The 19,030-nt window shown below is 37.1% G+C and overlaps 1 pseudogene; it reads left to right on the top strand.

The window, feature by feature from the left end:
• The first annotated feature begins 14,704 nt into the window (after window positions 1-14,704).
• LOC129053187 (testis-specific chromodomain protein Y 1-like) lies at window positions 14,705-17,058 on the top strand (annotated as a pseudogene).
• Window positions 17,059-19,030: the final 1,972 nt, after the last annotated feature.

The raw sequence follows: 19,030 nt of genomic DNA, 5'->3' as shown, positions 1-19,030 counted from the left end.
AGTACTCTCGGATGGTAGTTTGTATTTCTGTGGGATTGGTGATCGTATTCCCTTTACATTTTTTGTTGCATCTATTTGATTCTTCTATCTTTTCTTCTGTATTAGTCTTGCTAGTGGTCTGCCAGTTTTGTTGATGATTTCAAAAAAAACCAGCTCCTGGATGAACTGATTTTTTGAAGGGTTTTTAGTGTCTCTATCTCCTTCACTTCTGATCTGATCATAGTTATTTCTTGCCTTCTGCTAGCTTTTGAATGTGTTTGGCATTGCTTCTCTAGTTCTTTTAATTGTGATATTAGGATGCGAATTAGATATTTCCTGCTTTCTGTTGTGGGAATTTAGTGCTATAAATTTAGCTCTTCACACTGCTTTGAATGTGTCCCAGATATTCTGGCATGTTGTGTCCCTGATCTCGTTGGTTTCAAAGAACATCTTTATTTCTTCCTTCATTTTGCTGTGTACCCAGTGGTCATTTAGGAACAGGTTGCTCAGTTTCCATGTAGTGTAGCGGTTTTGAGTGAGTTTCCTAATCCTGAGCTCTAGTTTGATTGCACTGTGCTCTGAGAGACAGTTTGCTATAATTTCTCTTCCTTTACATGTGCTGAGGCATGCTTTTGTTCCAACTATGTGGTAAATTTTGGAATAGGTGTGACACGTGGTGCTGAAAAGAATGTATATTCTGTTGATTTGGGATGAAGAATTCTGTAGATGTCTATTAGGTCCGCTAGGTGCAAAGCTGAGTTCAATTCTTGGATATCCTTGTGAACTTTTTGCCTCATTGATCTGTCTAATGTTGACAGTGTGGTGTTACAGTCTCCCATTATTGTGTGTGATTATAAGTATCTTTGTAGGTCACTTAGGACGTGCTTTATGAATCTGGGTGCTACTGTATTGGGTGCCTATATATTTAGGATAGTTAGCTCTTCTTGTTGAAGGGATCGCTTTACCATTATGTAATGGCCTTCCGTGTCTCTTTTGATCTTTGTTGGTTTAAAGTCTGTTTTATCAGGACTTGGATTGCAACCCCTGCCTTTTTTTGTTTTCCGTTTGCTTGGTAGCTCTTCCTCCATCCCTTTATTTTGAGCCTATGTGTGTCTCTGCACGTGAGATGGGTTTCCTGAATACAGCACAGTGATGGTCTTGACTCTTTATCCAAGTTGTCAGTCTGTGTCTTTTAATTGGAACATTCAGCCCATTTACATTTAAGGTTAATATTGTTATGTGTGAATTTGATCTTGTCATTATGATGTTAGCTGATTATTTTGCTCATTAGTTGATGATGTTTCTTCCTAGCCTCGATGGTTTTCAAATTTGGCATGTAGTGACAGTGGTTGGTACCAGTTGTTCCTTTCCATGTTTAGCACTTCCTTCAGGAGCTCTTTTAGGGCAGGCCTGATGATGACAAAATCTCCCAGCGTTTGCTTGTCCGTAAAGAATTTTGTTTCTCTTTCACTTATGAAGCTTAGTTTGGCTGGATATAGAATTCTAGGTTGAAAATTATTTTCTTTAAGAATGTTTAATATTGGCACCCACTCTCTTCTGGCTTGTACGCTTTCTGCTGAGAGATCGGCTGTTAGCCTGATGGGCTTCCCTTTGTGGGTAAACCGACCTTTCTCTCTGGCTGCCCTTAACATTGTTTCCCCTCATTTCAACTTTGGCAAATCTGAAAATTATGTGTCTTGGAGTTGCCCTTCTCGAGGAGTATCTTTGTGGTGTTCTCTGTATTTCCTGAATTTGAATGTTGGAATGCTTTGTTAGATTGGGGAAGTTCTCCTGGATAATATTCTGCAGAGAGTTTTCCATCTTTGTTCCATTCTCCCTGTGACTTTCAGGTACACCAATCAGACATAGATTTGGTCTTTTCACATAGTCCCATATTTCTTGGAGCCTTTGTTCACTTCTTTTTATTCTTTTATCTCTAAACTTCTCTTCTCACTTCATTTCATTTGTTTGATTTTCCATCACTAATACCCTTTCTTCCAGTTGATTGAATCAGCTACTGAGGCTTGTGCCTTCCTCAAGTAGATCTTGTGCTTTGCTTTTCAGCTCCATCACGTCCTTTAAGGACTTCTCTCCATTGGTTATTCTGGATACCCATTCCTCTAATTATTTCCAAGGTTTTTAACTTCTTTGTCATGGGTTTGAACTTCCTCCTTTAGCTCAGAGTAGTTTGATCGTCTGAAGCCTTCTTCCTGCAACTCGTCCAAGCCATTCTACATGCAGCTTTGTTCCATTGCTGGTGAGGAGTTGTGTTCCTTTGGAGGAGGAGAGGTGCTCTGATTTTTAGAGCTTCCATTTTTTCTGCTCTATTTTGTCCCCATCTTTGTGGTTTTAACTATCTTTGGTCTTTGATGATGGTGATGTACAGATGGGGTTTTGGTGTGGATATTCTTTCTGTTTGTTAGTTTTCCTTCTAACAGTCAGGACCCTCAGCTGCAGGTCTGTTGGAGTTTGCTGGAGGTCCACTCCAGACCCTGTTTCCCTGGGTATCAGCAGCAGAGGCTGCAGAACAGCAGATATTGGTGAACAGCAAATGTTGCTGCCTGATCGTTCCTCTGGAAGTTTCGTCTCAGGGAATTACCCGGCCATGTGAGGTGTCATTCTGACCATACTGATGGGTGCCTCCCAGTTAGGCTACCTGGGGATCCAGGACCAACCTGGGGAGGCAGTCTGTCCGATCTCAGATATCCAGCTGTGTGCTGGGAGAAACACTACTCTCCTCCATGCTGTCAGACAGGGACATTTAAGTCTGTAGAGGTTTCTGCTGCCCTTTGTTTGGCTATACCCTGCCCCCACAGGTGGAATCTACAGAAGCAGGCAGGCTTCCTTGAGCTGCGGGGGGCTCCACGCAGTTTGACCTTCCCAGCCCCTTCCTTTACCTGCTCAAGCCTCAGCAATGGTGGGCGCCCCTCCCCCAGCCTCACTTCCACCTTGCAGTTTGATCTCAGGCTGCCATGCTAGCAATGAGTGAGGCTCTGTGGGCATAGGACCCTCCAACCAATTCACAGGCTATAATATTCTGATGTGCCATTTGCTAAGACCGTTGGAAAAGTGCAGTGTTAGGGTGGGAGTGACTTGATCTTTCAAGTGCCATCTGTCACACTTTTCTTTGACTAGGAAAGGGAATTCTCTGACCCCTTTTGCTTCCTGGGTGAGGTGATGTCTCACCTTGCTTTGAGTCATACTCGGTCCACTGCATCCACTGTCCTGCACCCACTTGATAACACTCCCCAGTGAGATGAACCCGGTACCTCAGCTGGAAATGGAGAAGTCACCCGTCTTCTTCCTTCACGTCTTGAGCTGATCCCTATCCCTAGGATACAATCAAAAAGCATTCTTTTAATAAATACTAAAACTGTAAAGCTTCTTTTAATAAGGCAGCTTGTTCAATGGTGACATTGTAAACTAATTCCATACAAAACAATCCTGTCATATATACACGTGTATATGTGCTTCAGTGGTCCATACACATCTATGTAAAAAAAAAAAAAAAAGAAATTTTAAAGTACTTATTTTTCTACTTACTTAATTCCAAGCCTCTAGAACATATATCAGATGAATTATTTAACAAATGGCTACCAATTAGTAAATACACTTCATTTCTTTAAAAACAAAGGTGTATTATGTCTTCTTAGAAAATGACAATTTAAACTTTCAGAAACTTTTAGTAAATACTGGTTCTGTAATCATTGTAAAATGTACCCATGAACATCATGTTTAAATTTAAGTAATCTATAAAGCCTAGCTCCCTCAGTGAAAAAACTGTTACAGGTAGTAATAGTAATAGTAACAGTAATAATAATAAAATAGTGCCAGCAGTTTGAAAAATCAGGTCAGTCACAGGTTTCAATAAATATTTCTCTTTCACTACAAGCTTTACCTGAACAACTTTGCTTCTACAAATAGTGCCAGCTTCTGTACACCACTTACTGTCTCCAATGCCTCAATTTCACACTCTCTGCATTTTTCCAAGATTGTGTCTTAACAACAGAGCTCTCCTTTAGTATATTAAGCAAAAAAAAAGTTAATCTTGCCTTTTCCTTTTAGGTATTCAATGGCATTTTATTAATCTTGGAGAAAAAGCAAGCCCTATATGGGTAGGAGTTCTGCCAAGTGGAGAAGGCCCTAGCATCAACAACAGAGCCTACAGCTCAGGTGCTAAGTGGGAACTAAGGAAGCAGTGTAAATGTAGATAATTACCAGTTTGCTGCTAGTTGCTCACGTTCTGAAACAAATTTTTGATTCAAATGAAAAAGATTTTCCATTGTAGAAATTCACCTCCTTTTGGATCTATCTTAACATTTTTAGAAATTTTTCCTGTTACATCAGTTTCCTCATTTGTTGATTTTTGTTTTCTCTTACTGTCTAATATGCATTGCTTCTGAATGCATTATTTTATTATGTTCGAACGAGGCAGAGAACAAATAATTCTGATCAAAGATGCCCACTATGCAAACTTCTATCAAATTATTTTTTAAATGTGGGTGATAATTGAGCATTGGTTCTACTAACTAACTTTAGCAAAATTGAAAATCCTCCAACCCCAGCTATAATCCTTGAAAATTTGCTTTCATTTGGCTCCCTTATTGTAATATCCTAGGATCATTCTTGACTATATTATGACTGGGATCATTCATGACTATATTATGGACACACATTGTGTTTTCTCAAGCACAATGTGTATCCATAATATAGTGTGCCAATGCACCTGTATGCACGTGTATTATTGATGCCTTTCAACTGTACTAAAGATCAGCTCTATCCCAAATGCCATTCATTGACTTTTCTCCCTTGGTACCTCCAAAACAGAGGCTGACAAAGGTGTTATTTTTTGACATTCATGTATTACAAAAATGTTGAAAAAGTAATTGGAAGGAAAAACAGAGAAATAGAAAATATATTGTTTAATTTCTAATCATTGATTAACTGAACTGACCTTACTTTATTAATGTTTACCCTAAGTTGAATCAATGGAAATTATATACACTTTTTCAAATCCCTCTGCTTTATGGAAACCAAAGTTGGAGTTAAGAAATCTTCAAAATATAATATCAAAGAGTTACAATTGTGAGCCACTAAAAATAATTTTATCAACAGATGTTTCAACACTGTTAACTTCTCAAAGGTGTCTGACACTCAAGATTTTAGTATATTTAGCAGCATTTCTAACCTCTCAGCAATAGATGCTAGTAAGAACCTTACCAATACCACTTTCAGTCATGAACCAGGGTTAGAGTGAAATCTAAAGTAAAATCTGCAGACCTATAAAAACCCCAGACAATCACGTGGACTGTCTGTTATGTCTATGAGCTTATCCTCTATAATTTTTCCCCTTCTACAGTCTGCTGCAGCCACAGGTAGCTGGATTTTTAAAAACAATTCATACCAGCTTCCACCAGGAATCATTGTACTTATTGATCTTGCTGTATGCTTACATTATTTTCTTATTATTGTCTTTAGATATTTATTTGAAAGTCACTTTGTAAGCCACTTACTGTATATTTGTTTTACAGGAATCAAAGTGTGCTTTATAACAGAGAATCTTAATTCATACATTTTCTACAAAATTGATAATTTGACTTAAAAAAAAAAAACTTTCTAACATAACCACTAAAACAAAAACCTAACCCCTGGGATTCAAAATTAGAAGTGTAACATTCACTTTAAGTATTTTAAACAAGAGACAAAACATAAACCTCATAAATAACCATAAACTCTGAAATTAGAAAACACTCAGTGATTCATAGACAAAAATAAAAGCAAAACTGCAGGGATGGTAGTTTCAAAACATTCCAAGAAAAAAAAAGTTTCAAACCGTCAAAGACAGTCTGGACCCTGAAAATCAATAGTTTATATCAACCAAGTAAACATTTAATCCAGAAAGACAATTATAAAATCGTAAATTTTTTTTTCTTTAAGGATTGTTATATCACCTCCTAGGCACAAATGAAACCTTCAGAATTGAAATCCACACGGTCAAAATGAGGACTTGATTCCTGCTCCTGGAAAAAGCAAAGAAGCCCTTATGTGCTAAATTGTATTTTTTTTCCCCAGTCTTTCTAGAGGACATATGAAAATTTGATAAAATAAACATTTATTTCTCCTTTGCCTAACTCAGAAGTCACTACTGATTGGAAATTCCAGGAATTTGTCACAAATATTTAAGTTGCTGTGTACAAAAATATGGTTTTTTTACACTAGGTTAAGGATAAACAGGAACAAAAGTTAGAGAGACTAGTATTTGTAAAAATCTGAATATTCAAAAGCAGTTTAACATACTGAAGCACTTAGAAAAATCATGCATATTTTTACAACAGTAACATTCTAAAAGAAATGTAAAACAATATACTTTAACCCTCAAGTTTATCTGTAGCTTCAGAGTGAGAAGAAAGTGAATGTTAGGAGAGAGATATAAACAATCCCCCTGAGAGTTAAAGTAGAATGTTAATACATACCCTGTATTTAAAAGTGATAGTTTTCATATTGCTCTTATTCAAAGTGCCAATGGAATGCAAGCTAAGCTTTTAATAACTAACACATTGCATTTCAGAAATAACAAAAAGCATTCAGAGTTAGCACATTATGACATTTCAAATGCAGAGGTAACTTTCAGTGTTAGCACATTATGACATTTCAAATATAGTTTTCTGAAAAGCAGAAACACAGAAACAGACAGAAAGTTATGAACAATGTAAACTAAATGCAGGAATTAAGTGTGTCCCAAATTTTATAGACAAAGAACTAAAAACAGCAGTCTTAAGTAGGGCTAAAGAGAAATGATAGACAAATGATCAAAGAATCACATGAGAGCGTCAGTGAGACAAATTACAAAAGAACCCTTAAAAAAATGGGATAACTACCGAAATAAAGTCTATAATAAAGGGGTTTAACAGCACATTTGAGCAGGTAAATATTCGTTCAATCTGAAGGAATAAAAACTGAAAACACAGTCTGAGGATTAAAATTTAAAAAGAAAGTAAAAAAAAAAAATCAACAGTAAATAGAACACCACGAGGTGTACTGGTACATGCAATATGGACATCTTATAAATGAAGAATAACAGAAGCCAAAAATATGTAAGGCAAAAATGGCTGAACATTTCCTGAACTTAAAAATCTCAATCTAAAGATGAAAGAGGACAAAAATCTTTAACCACAATATAGTCAATGATAGCCACATCAGAAAACATTATGGGCAATCAAGAGCCAATACAAAGAAAATTGTAAAAGCAGATAAGGAATAGCAATTTGCTAAGTACAAGAAGGTCTTGATTAAAGTAACAAATGATTGTTCAGCTGAAACCATGAAGTCAGAAGGTGGTGGGATATCGAAGTTTAACAGAAAAATGCTATCAAACCTGATATATATAACTGGTAAAATGAAATTCAAGCAAACATGTCTGGGTAAAGAAGAGCTAAAGGAAATTGTGACTAAAGCTTCTCTATAAGAAAAATGCTATTACTATTTCAACCCTGGCAAACTTAACTGTTAATGAACAGTCTGTGTGGACAGATATAATCACAGACAATAATATAAATTGAGAAGGATGGACAACTACAAGAGCAGCATATTTTTATATTGTCGACATTAAACACTAAATTATTCACACAAGTTAGTATTGTTCATAATAGGCTATTTTAAAATTTCAATAATAATTGAAATCCCAAATACACCTAATTGTAATATAAAAAATACAACAGAAGGTTTTAAAATATTAGCCAAATTTTTTAAAAGAGCAAAAAATAAATTCAGGATCAAGCAGAAGAAAGAGTGTATGGAAAACATGTAAGTCAACGTCAGAGTATGTAACATTTTACTTGTAAGAACTGTAAATGTGAGCTCTTGCTTAAAAAGTCACACATTGTTGCAAGTGTACCCTTAAACAAAGGAGTCACATTTGTGACGTCTATGGGAGGCGTGCGTTAGGTGTAAAGGCAAATAGGCCAAAGTAAAATGATAGTAGATTCTGGGAAAGTTATGCAATGTACAACGGATCACCGTATATCTGTCTGTTCAAGTATACAATAGGTGCAGTGGAAGGATTAGTATGATGCAATTACTATAGAATTCCGAGTCTACATGAAGTTTTCCAGCTTCCAAAAAAAGATTTGCAAAGTAAATAAAAATTAAATTTCATCAATTTTCTAGCCCAGATCAGCAGCAGCTACTTATTCTTTATTAACCACCTCTGTGGGATGCTGCCTTCCAAATATTTCTGGAGCAGCTTACAAGAGCCATGGTAAACAGAAGGGACTCTGTCCTCCAAATCTCAGGAGGAACTCACTTGCCGATTGCTGCTTCTGCTTATGGAGGTCCCGACAGAGGTGAATAGTCATTGTTTTATTCCCTGAACATTATGCAGGCTCTTTGTCCCTCTGTGCAACCAACTTTCAGTAGATTTAAAAGGCAAAAATATTTTTTTCCTGGTTGTTCTTCTTTTTCTCTGAAGGCATTTGTAGACTAAAACTTTCAAAATTAATCATATATAATTAATCATATACAAAATAATATATATTATATAATATAATATATTACATATTATATATAATATATAACATGTCATTAAATTATACATTATATATAATATAGACTTATATATAGTATTATATATTATGTAACATAATATTATATATAATATCATATATAATTATATTATATAATATAATTAATATATATTATATATCATATATGTCATATGATATATAATACATGTATTATATATACTATATATAATACATGTATTATGTATAGTATATATGATATATATCATATATTATATATTTTATATCATATATACATATCGTATGTAATATATAATATATTATATATACTATATCTGATATATATTATATATAATATATCTGATATAGTATATATAAATCATATATATTAATTATATATACACACACAAATGTATATATATATATATAAAATGAAATGTGGTTTTAACGATACGTGCCCCAAAACAATGTGCCTCAAAAAAGACCCCAGAATAAGCTCACTACAGCTGATTTACAGGAGGGAAAGAGCCTATGTAATGAATAAACAAAATGCTACCAAACCATAGAAGTAGAAAATCTTATTTTCAAAGTTACAGCACTTTAAAATTTCAATGCTCTTTTTCACCCCCGGCAAAATCACAAACTACTGAGTGAAATAGGGAAGTATGTCTCATTTTAAGAACAACTACAAAAAAAACTACGAAAAAATAAGTTTTTTGACAGCCCAAATGGCAGCCTTACCAAAATGTAATATTTAAAATTTAGATACTTAATAAGCTAATAGAATAAACAAAGAAGCACAAACAATTATGAACAAAAATTATTAATCTAAAGAGTAAAATTATTTTAAAACCTAAAGAAGTCTAGAGATAAACTGTACAGTGAAATCGAGAAATATGGCTCATTTTAACAATTAAAAAGAAATTATGATCTGAAAGTTTTTTTAGACAGCCCAAATGGTGGTCTTACTAAAACATAATATTCAGAATTAAGTTTCAGAGTCAGCTAATAGAAGAAACAAAAGAAGCACAAAAAGTTGTGAACAAATTTAATAAAAAAGTAAAATTATTTTAAAACCTAAAAGAGTCTAGAGATAAGAGTAAAAAAAAAATTCACTACAGATATTTAAAAGCAGACTTGAGCTGGGGGAAGAACACACTATCAGCAAACCAAAGAAAGAGTGTTAATATTATTAAGTTAGGAAATGATAGAAAAAAAAGTAAAGTAATGAGAACAAATCCTAAAATGCTGTGGAACACTATCAAGCAGCCATATTATGCATACTGGAATTTCAAAGGGTGACAAAAAGAATCAGGAAGACTATTTAGAAACAATAATGGTAAAGAATGTCAAACGCAACAAACTCCAAGTAAGAGAAACTCCAAGAAACAAACTCAAATTATATGATAATTAAACCCTTTGAAAGAAAGATAGAGAAACTCTTGGAAGCAACAAAAGAAGTGGCTAGTAATGTTCCAAGAACCCTCAAAATTAATCAGCAATCTTACCTGAAAACTCAGCGGACAGAAAGCAATAGATTAACATATTCCAAATGGTGTAAGAAGAAACTTTTGAACAGAAATCTGATGTTCAAAACATTGTCCCTTATAAGTGAGGGAGAAATCATGACATTTCCCGATAAAAGCTGGGACATTTCACCAGTAGACTATCTTTTTAAAAAATGCCTTATAGGATACTTCAGAGTAAAATGAACAGACAATAAAGAGCGGTATGAATGAATATATATTACGGTAAAGATAAACGTATAAGATATGATAAAACATAAAAAATAAGAGCGCACACCTCCACAATTTGTTTCCCATGTAATTTAAAACAAAAATATACTTAATAAAAATACTATAACTAACTTGTGTTTTTGACATACAATGCATAAAGGTATGATTTTGAGAACTCAATAAGGAAATCATGGGGGTGAAGCTATACAGCGTTAAGGGATTTGTGTGTTATTGAAAGTAAGCTAGTATAATCTTAAAAGTGGAATAAATTTAGAATATTCAATGTAATCACAGTATCAATGACAATTAAAAAAGAAAAAGAATAACAGGCAGGTGTAAAGCTTTCTGTACCACACCAGAAAGTAGGAGATGTGGATTTAGTTACTCTCACTTGAGGCTACCAAGCCAGCTATCATGTACCATGAGACAAAGCCCAAGCTGTCCCACCAGGGTGTAAGTGTGGAGAGCCTAAAGCACATGGTATAGCTGCTATTTCAAACAATTTTCACTACACCAGTGGCGATGAAATAGAATAGGCTCATCCATAGGCAGAACCTGGTGAAGAACTGGAGGCAGAAAGAAGTGGATTACAGGTGTGACCCTGTAATCCCAGCACTTTGCAAGGCTGGGGCGGGCAGATCACGAGTTCAGGAGATTGAGACCATCCTGGCTAATACAATGAAAACCTGTTCCTACTAAAAATCATAAAGTTAGCCAGGTGTGGTGGCAGGCCCCTGTAATCTCATCTACTCCAGAGGCTGAGGCGGGAGAATCACATGAACCCAGGACGCGGAGGTTGCAGTGAGCCGAGATTGTGCAACTGTGCCACTGTACCCCTGCCTGAGTGATAGCTCAAGACTTTGTCTAAAAAAAAGAAAAATAAATAAAATTTGGTGTTGGAAAGGTTAGGAAGAAACAGTATGACACTTGGGAACCAGAGCAGCACTGGGGAAAAATGTATATATGACTTTAACAGATGACAGACTAAAAAACAGAAAAAATAAAAAATTGGCATGGACCAGAACAACTAGAACTTTTTCAAACAATACCAGAAGATGAACTTCTATATCTACCAAGCCCAACTTTTCTAAGAATGCTCCTAAAACTCTAGCGTCTGGCCAACACCACAAATTCAAAAGCAGCCAGTTACGTGCTGCCAGCCAGAATGTTAGCAGTAATCCAGGGTCACATCTGTCTGACGCAAAGAATATGGAGCTACTATATTCAACTATCAAGAAGGACACTTGTCCCTTACAGCCCTAGTCACAAAAGAACACAGTGAGTGGCATTCAGGAACTCAAGAATCTGGACCCTATTGCAGCAGATCAGCAGGATACAGTGGTCTTCAAGGAGGAGGAAGGGAATCTCATCAGGGCTTTATCAGCTCCCAGGGCAGGACAGTGTGGAATAGAGAACAAGACCCAGATTCACCCACTATTTTCTCAGAAGTCTGGCTCAGTTACTGCTTCCATGGCTGCAGACTCAGCTACCAAAAAAGCTACAGTGTTATTAATGGGGCTATTAGCAGCCAATGGAGAAACAGACATGCTTATATTAGTTGCAAGAGTGAAAGGTGGACAAAGAAATGTTACTGACAATGGCAGAGACCAGCCTTTTGTCAAGCAGATGTACTTCACCAGAGGGCTAACAGAAAATGCCAGCACATACAGATATATTGTAGTGAAGTAAGAGGATGGATTCACCCAGATGTTGCTATAAACTAGATCAACATAAAAAAATGCACTGAATATAGAAGTAATTAAAGAAATGGTTAATGCTCTGAATAGGGCTGCTGTGGGTGGGAGCAAGTTTGTGCTGTTCAGTGTAGGTGGAAGTGTCCTTTGCTGTGGTCTCGATTTTGGGTACTTTCTGAAGTATTTAAGGAAGGACAGAAACAGAACAAGCCTTGAAGTGGTGAACACCATCAAGAACACTGTGAATAATTTCAATCAATTTTAAAAGCCTATTTTTATATCAGTCAGCAGCCCATCCTTTGGAATTGGTGCATCCACACTGCCTCTTTGTGATTTCTTCTGAGCTAATGAAAAGGCTTGGTTTCAAATCCCTTATATGACATCTGGACAGAGTCCAGATGGCTGTTGTGTTACTTTAGCTCCTACTTGAACTTTGCATCGTCCAGCCTCCTTAATTATTGTGACCATGAGACATTGCTTCATCCTTTGATTGGTCCCAGCCCAAGGTCTCAGGCCAAGCTGTCACTTCAGCTCCTTTCTTGGTCCAGGGCAAAGTTCCAAGGCTGAGACTTGTAGCTTCTACAAATCATCACTTCAGCTCCAGGTGAATCCAAGACCAAGTTTCAGGGCCAAGCCGAATAACGCTTACTCCAAAAACACTAAGCACATTCCTTTACTTCTCTGCCTTTAGAAACTGTAAAGCACAGTCTCATAATAGGTAAACCACTCACATTCCACCCTCACTGTGAAGAGTTTTTTACTTTCACTTATAAAAGTTTTGATTCAACATTTTTGCATCCACCCTCCTTAATTTTCTTGGCCATGAGAGAAAGAACTCTGTGTGATACCTCACATTTAGAGATTTCTAGATTGTAGTGCACTAATGAGACCACAATGATTGAAGTCTGGGAATTGAGCTATGGGATGCGTCAGCCTTGCGAGACCAACTGACAAACTGTCCCCACACTGTGATACATACCCTTGGGGGCATTCACCCATATAGTGGTCATGAACAGAGTCGAAAAGGGGCAAGGTAAATTGATACAGCCTAGAAACCTGAGGGACACCATCAAGCAGCCATACATATGCATTTTGAAAGATTGAAGGAAGAGACAAAAGATCATGGAGACTATTTAACAAAATAGTCATAAAGAATGCAACAATTTAAGACAATAAGTAAGCATCCAAGAAGCTCAACAGACTCCAAGTAACAAAAACTCAAAGAAACAAACTCAAAGTTAGCTGATAATTAAACTGTCTAAAACAAACACAAAGAGAATCTTGAGGATTTTCAAAGGAAGTAGGGGAAGTAGCTAGTCATGTAAAAGGGACCCTAAAAATAGCCAGTGGATTGCTTATCTTAACAACCACTGAAAAGCAGTAGATTACTTATCTGAAAACTAAGATGATAGAAAGCAGTAGACTAATATGTTCCAAGTGATGTCAGAAAAAACTGTCAAACCTAAACCTTATGATCCACCAAATTGTCCATCAAAGGTGACGGACACATTATGACATTCCCACATAAAAGCTGGCACCCTTTTCAAGTAGACTACCCTTTAAGAAATGTCTTATGGAGTACTTCAGGGTAGAATGGACAGACACTCAAAAGCAGTATGAACAAACAAAGGTTAAGGTAAAGATAAATATATGTACAAATATATAAGATGCAACATTTGGCCGGGCACGGTGGCTCACGCCTGTAATCCCAGCACTTTGGGAGGCCGAGTTGCATGGATCACAAGGTCAGGAGATCAAGACAACCCTGGCTAACACGGTGAAAACCCTTCTCTACTAAAAATACAAAAAAAATTTACAGACAACGTGGCAGGCGCCTGTAGTCTCAGCTACTCGAGACGCTGACATAGGAGAATGGCGTGAATCCAGGAGTCGGAGCTTTGAATGAGCCTACATCGCACCACTGCACTCCAACCTGGGTGACAGGGTGAGACTCCATATCAAAAAGAAAAAAAAAAAATTAACAATATGCACCTCCACAATTTGTTCTCCATGTACCTTAAAACACAAATACGTATGTTTATTGCCGCATTATTCACAATAGCAAAGACTTGGAACCAACCCAAATGTCCAACAATGATAGACTGGATTAAGAAAATGTGGCACATCTACACCATGGAATACTATGCAGCCATAAGAAATGATGAGTTCATGTCCTTTGTAGGGACATGGATGAAATTGGAAATCATCATTCTCAGTAAACTATCGCAAGAACAAAAAACCAAACACCGCATATTCTCACTCATAGGTGGGAATTGAACAATGAGAACACATGGACACAGGAAGGGGAACATCACACTCTGGGGACTGTTGTGGGTTGGGGGGAGGGGGGAGGGATAACATTGGGAGATATACCTAATGCTAGATGATGAGTTGGTGGGTGCAGTGCACCAGCATGGCACATGTATACATATGTAACTTACTGCACATTGGGCACATGTACCATAAAACCTAAAGTATAATAATAATAATAATAATAATTACAATAAAAGAAAAAAAAAACACAAATATATTTAATTTAAAAAAGCACTTCTAATTTGTGTTTTTGACACAAAATGAATAAAGGTATAATTTTGAGGACTCAGTAAGTGAAATAGTGGAGGTAAATTATACAGGAGTAAAGGTTTTGTATGTTACTGAAGGTAAGCTAGTGTAACTTTAAAAATGTTAGAACATTAGAATGTTCCATACAATCGTCATAGCAACCACAATTAAACAAACAAACACAAAGGAGTAACAGGCAGGAAGAAAGCTTTCTGTTCTACACCAGAAGGTTGTGGCTGTGGATTTAGCTACTCTCACCTGAGGCTACTGAGCAAGCTCTCATGCACCATAGCATAGCTGCTATTTCACACAATTTTCACTACACCAGTGGTGACGAAATAGAAGAGGTTCATCCATACGCAGAAGCTGGTGAAGAACTGGAGGCAGAAAGGAGTGGCTATGTAGAGACACAACTGAAACAATGTTGGCACAGCAACTGCTCCAATCCTGTGTCTTTCCTCATGGCTTCCCAGGAGTTTGAGGTTGAAAGTATTGTTGACAAAAGACAAGATAGAAATGGGAGTACAGAGTGTTTGATTTGGTGGAAAGGTTAGGACAAACAGGATGACACTTGGGAACCAGAGCAGCACCTCACGGACTGTGAAAAATGTATACATGATTTTAATAGACGACAGACTGAAAAACGGAAGAAACTGACATGGACTAGAACCAGTAGAATTTTTTCAAACAATGCCAGAAGAAGAACTTCCAGATCTACAAAAGCGAGCTATTCTAAGAACTCTCCTAAAACGCTAGTGACTGATAGACACCACAGATCCAAAAATAGCAAGTTATTTGCTGCCAGCAAGATCGTTAGGAAGAAGGCAGCCTCAATTCTCTCCAACACACAGAATATGGAGATAATAAATTCAACTATCAAGATCCTTGCACCTGACAGCCCCTTTAACGACAAGAAAACTCTGAGTGGCTTTCAGAAACATGGGAAACTGGACCCTGTTGCAGCAGATCAGTAGGACACGGTGGTCTTCAAGGTGACAGAAGGGAAATTCCTCCAGGACAATTTGTCACGTCCTGGTGCAGAACAAACTGGAATAGAGAACAAGACTCAGATACACCCACCAATGTCACAGATGTCTGGCTCAGTTACTGCTTCCATGGCCACAGGTTCAGTTACCCAAAAAGGTATAGTGGTATTAATAGACTCATTAGCAGCCAATGGAACAACAGAGGTGCATACCTCAGTTTCAAAGGTGAAAGGTGGGCAAAGAAATATTACTGATGACAGCAGAGACCAGCCTTTTATCAAGAAGACGTACTTTACCGTAAGGTTAACAGAAAGTGCCAGCACATACAGAGACATTGTAGTGAAGAAAGAGGATGGATTCACCCAGATAGTGCTATCAACTAGATCGACAGAAAAAAATGCACTGAATACAGAAGCAATTAAAGAAATGGTTAAAGCTCTGAATAGTGCTGCTGTGGATGACAGCAAGCTCATGCTGTTCAGTGCAGCTGGAAGTGTCTTTTGTTGCAGTCTTGATTTTGGGTACTTTGTGACACACTTAAGGAATGACAGAAACAGAGCAAGCCTTGAAATGGTGGATACCATCAAGTAATTTGTGAATACTTTTATTCAATTTAAAAAGCCTATTGTTGTATCAGTCAATGGCCCTGCCATTGGACTAGGTGCATCCATCCTGCCTCTTTGTGATCTCGTGTGGGCTAATGAAAAGGCTTGGTTCCAAACCCCTTATATGAACTTTGGACAGAGTCCAGATGGCTGTTCAACTATTGCATTTCAAAAAATGATGGGTAAAGCATCTGCCAATGAAATGTTATTTGCTGGGCGAAAGCTGACAGCACGGGAGGCATGTGCCAAAGGCCTGGTCTCTCAGGTATTTTTGAGTGGAACTTTCACCCAAGAGGTTATGATTCAAATTAAGGAGCTTGCCTCATATAATCAAATTGTACTGGAAGAATCTAAGGCCCTTGTTCGCTGTAATATTAAGTTGGAGTTGGAACAGGCCAATGAGAGAGAGTGTGAGGTACTGAGGAAGATCTGGAGCTCAGCCCAAGGGATAGAATCCATGTTAAAGTATGTTGAAAATAAGACTGATGAGTTTTAATTGTCAGGCTGTCTGCTTAGGACGCGAGAACTAAGCTGAACCAAATGCATCATGAGTTGCAAGATGCCCTAATCCATCTTCATAGCCCAAAACAGTTTCACCCATAGCTAAGGCTTGGAAACAAAACCGGAAATGTCCAAGCCAGGTATTGAAATTATTACATCATTTTTAAGCACTGTAGTTTTAAAAGAAATAATAAAACAGCTTGTTTGCCCAAATGTGGTTATTTTATGCTCACATAAGCCCAAATATAAAAGCAGACTGTTGGGTACTAGATTCTTCTTGGAAGCCCTAATATGTATCTATGGCTACTACTATATATAAGACCAGAGTTGTGTTTTATTGGATGTTTATGACAGAGAATCCTGTAATAATGTTGATTTTTCTTATTTTTGTATGCTACAATACCTCTACTGGGTTATAAGGCAGCCTTAGCTTCCCTCCCAGAAGGACACAGAACTGTATGAGATGGTGCCCTTGACTTTACAGTGGCACAAGCACTTCAGAGACACACAATTATAAATTAAAAGACTTTTCTTTTAGAATAAATATTTCTGGCACAAAATTCACTGATGATCATTCTCCTAAACTGAACATATGACTAGAATTTGTGGTGAGATATCACTTGATTTCATTTTCCTTTATAAATGTCTAGTTCTTACCCAGTTAACAAAAGAAAACTTTATCTCTCTAAAGTAAAACTTGTTGCACCTTATTAGTGAATTATGGAATCATTTTTGTGGAAATATCCAGGTTCTAATGTTTGTAATGTGAAGATTTAGGTTACCTTAGAGTGTGCTCTTGTTAATAAGTTAAAATTCTGGACACATTATTAAAGGCAGAAACTTCTTTCAAAACAAAGACACCTACACTCTGTATGGCCTTTAAAAGTATCAGTGTCTCTTTTTATGAGCACACAAATTTCTAGAACACTGTATGTGTTCAGTTACCCAAAAGCTCTATGAATACTGTCTTGCTGATTTTTATCGAGGCTCCATTACATAGGCATAATTGAATAATCCACTGGCCACTGGTGATGAATGTCATCTTTGTCACAAGATCTCTAGGGTGTCGCTTCACCAGCCAACAGTCTCTGTGGATGATGTCACCTTTGTGCAAGTTTCCCTTGAGCCTGCTTGTCTAATTTTACACACCCATCTTACAGCCTGCACTCAGCTCAAACTATGGGCTTAGGTTTCAGTTTGCTATGGATGTGCCAGGCACAGAATGGAGGCAGATGCATGAGTGAGTGTTGGTTGAGTCCAGCCACTGCACACAGCTTTGCATGTTATCTGTGATGAGGTAAGCAGGTCAGGTGCTCGTACAGGTGACAATTCCCTGCAGATCTTTAGGTGAATCAGGCATACCACAAGCTTTCTCTTCTGCAGGCACTGAAGAATGCAGTGTCATCCAAAAAAGAATAAATGCCAGAAAATGCAAAGACCCAAAGACGTCATCTCAGCCCTGGCTTGGGAAAGGTTTAGATCTAGGATATCTAAAGGGCAAATGTCCTGCTTTCTTTTTTCTTCTACTTTTCTTTTTTTCTTTTTCTTATCTATGGAATCACTATGGCTTAAATTAGGTTTTTCAAAGGGCTGTGTCTCTCTTTCTACTGGAGATTAGGATCTTGTCTTTTCTTCACTCTTTCTCTCTTTGACTGCTTTTCTCTCTTTGACATGCTATAGAAGAAATGTGTTTTGGCCCAGCATCTTTCTGTTGACTGTAGGGCTATTTGTCAGAAACAGTAAGATTTTGGCTTAGCAATAACAAAACGTCTTCCTATTTAAGACCCCCCAAAAAAGGGCTAGATATTAGGGAGTCTCTATATATGTATTGATGTATCATAAAACTTCCCCAGGTCTTACTTTATTTATTTAAGGCACTGTAATGAAAAAGAAACTTGCACTTTACTGGCACCTCATTCATTGGGCATTTCCTATAGGGGTAGTAAGGAACATGGAGGGTTGGATGTAAAAACTGGAAAAGCTGATGATGATGTGACTAAAAGATTCTCTACATCAAGAAGATGAGAAAACCTGGAGTAAGAAAATTTTGTTTTGATTGTTTCCAGGGAGAATGTTTCTCTGATGTTTGTGAATTGTTTCTTGTGGGCTTTTCTGATATGACTGCTAAGAAGGCATGAACAATTTTACAATATTTACAAAGATGTTGGTTGTTTCACGGGGCAAAAAGCCTTGCACATAGGAAACTTCAAACAATGTGCCTTCAACCCTCAGAAACTTTCTAGGTCTTCAATAATATTGACAAAGAAAAGCAATATAGTTCTGGTGGATTATTGGGAAAATTTCTACAGGCTGAGAAACAGCCTGGACTATCAGGCTGCAGAGAGAATTTTAAGAATCCTGTACAATCCCATGGCCCAACCAAATAATTTTTTTTTTAAAGCCCAACTTTTTTTGTGTGTGTGCTTAAGACATGCCCACAGCCACTCA

The sequence above is a fragment of the Pongo abelii genome, chromosome Y, assembly GCF_028885655.2.
Source record: "Pongo abelii isolate AG06213 chromosome Y, NHGRI_mPonAbe1-v2.0_pri, whole genome shotgun sequence".
Lineage (NCBI taxonomy): Eukaryota > Metazoa > Chordata > Mammalia > Primates > Hominidae > Pongo > Pongo abelii.
This window is presented reverse-complemented; position numbering and strand designations above follow the sequence as displayed.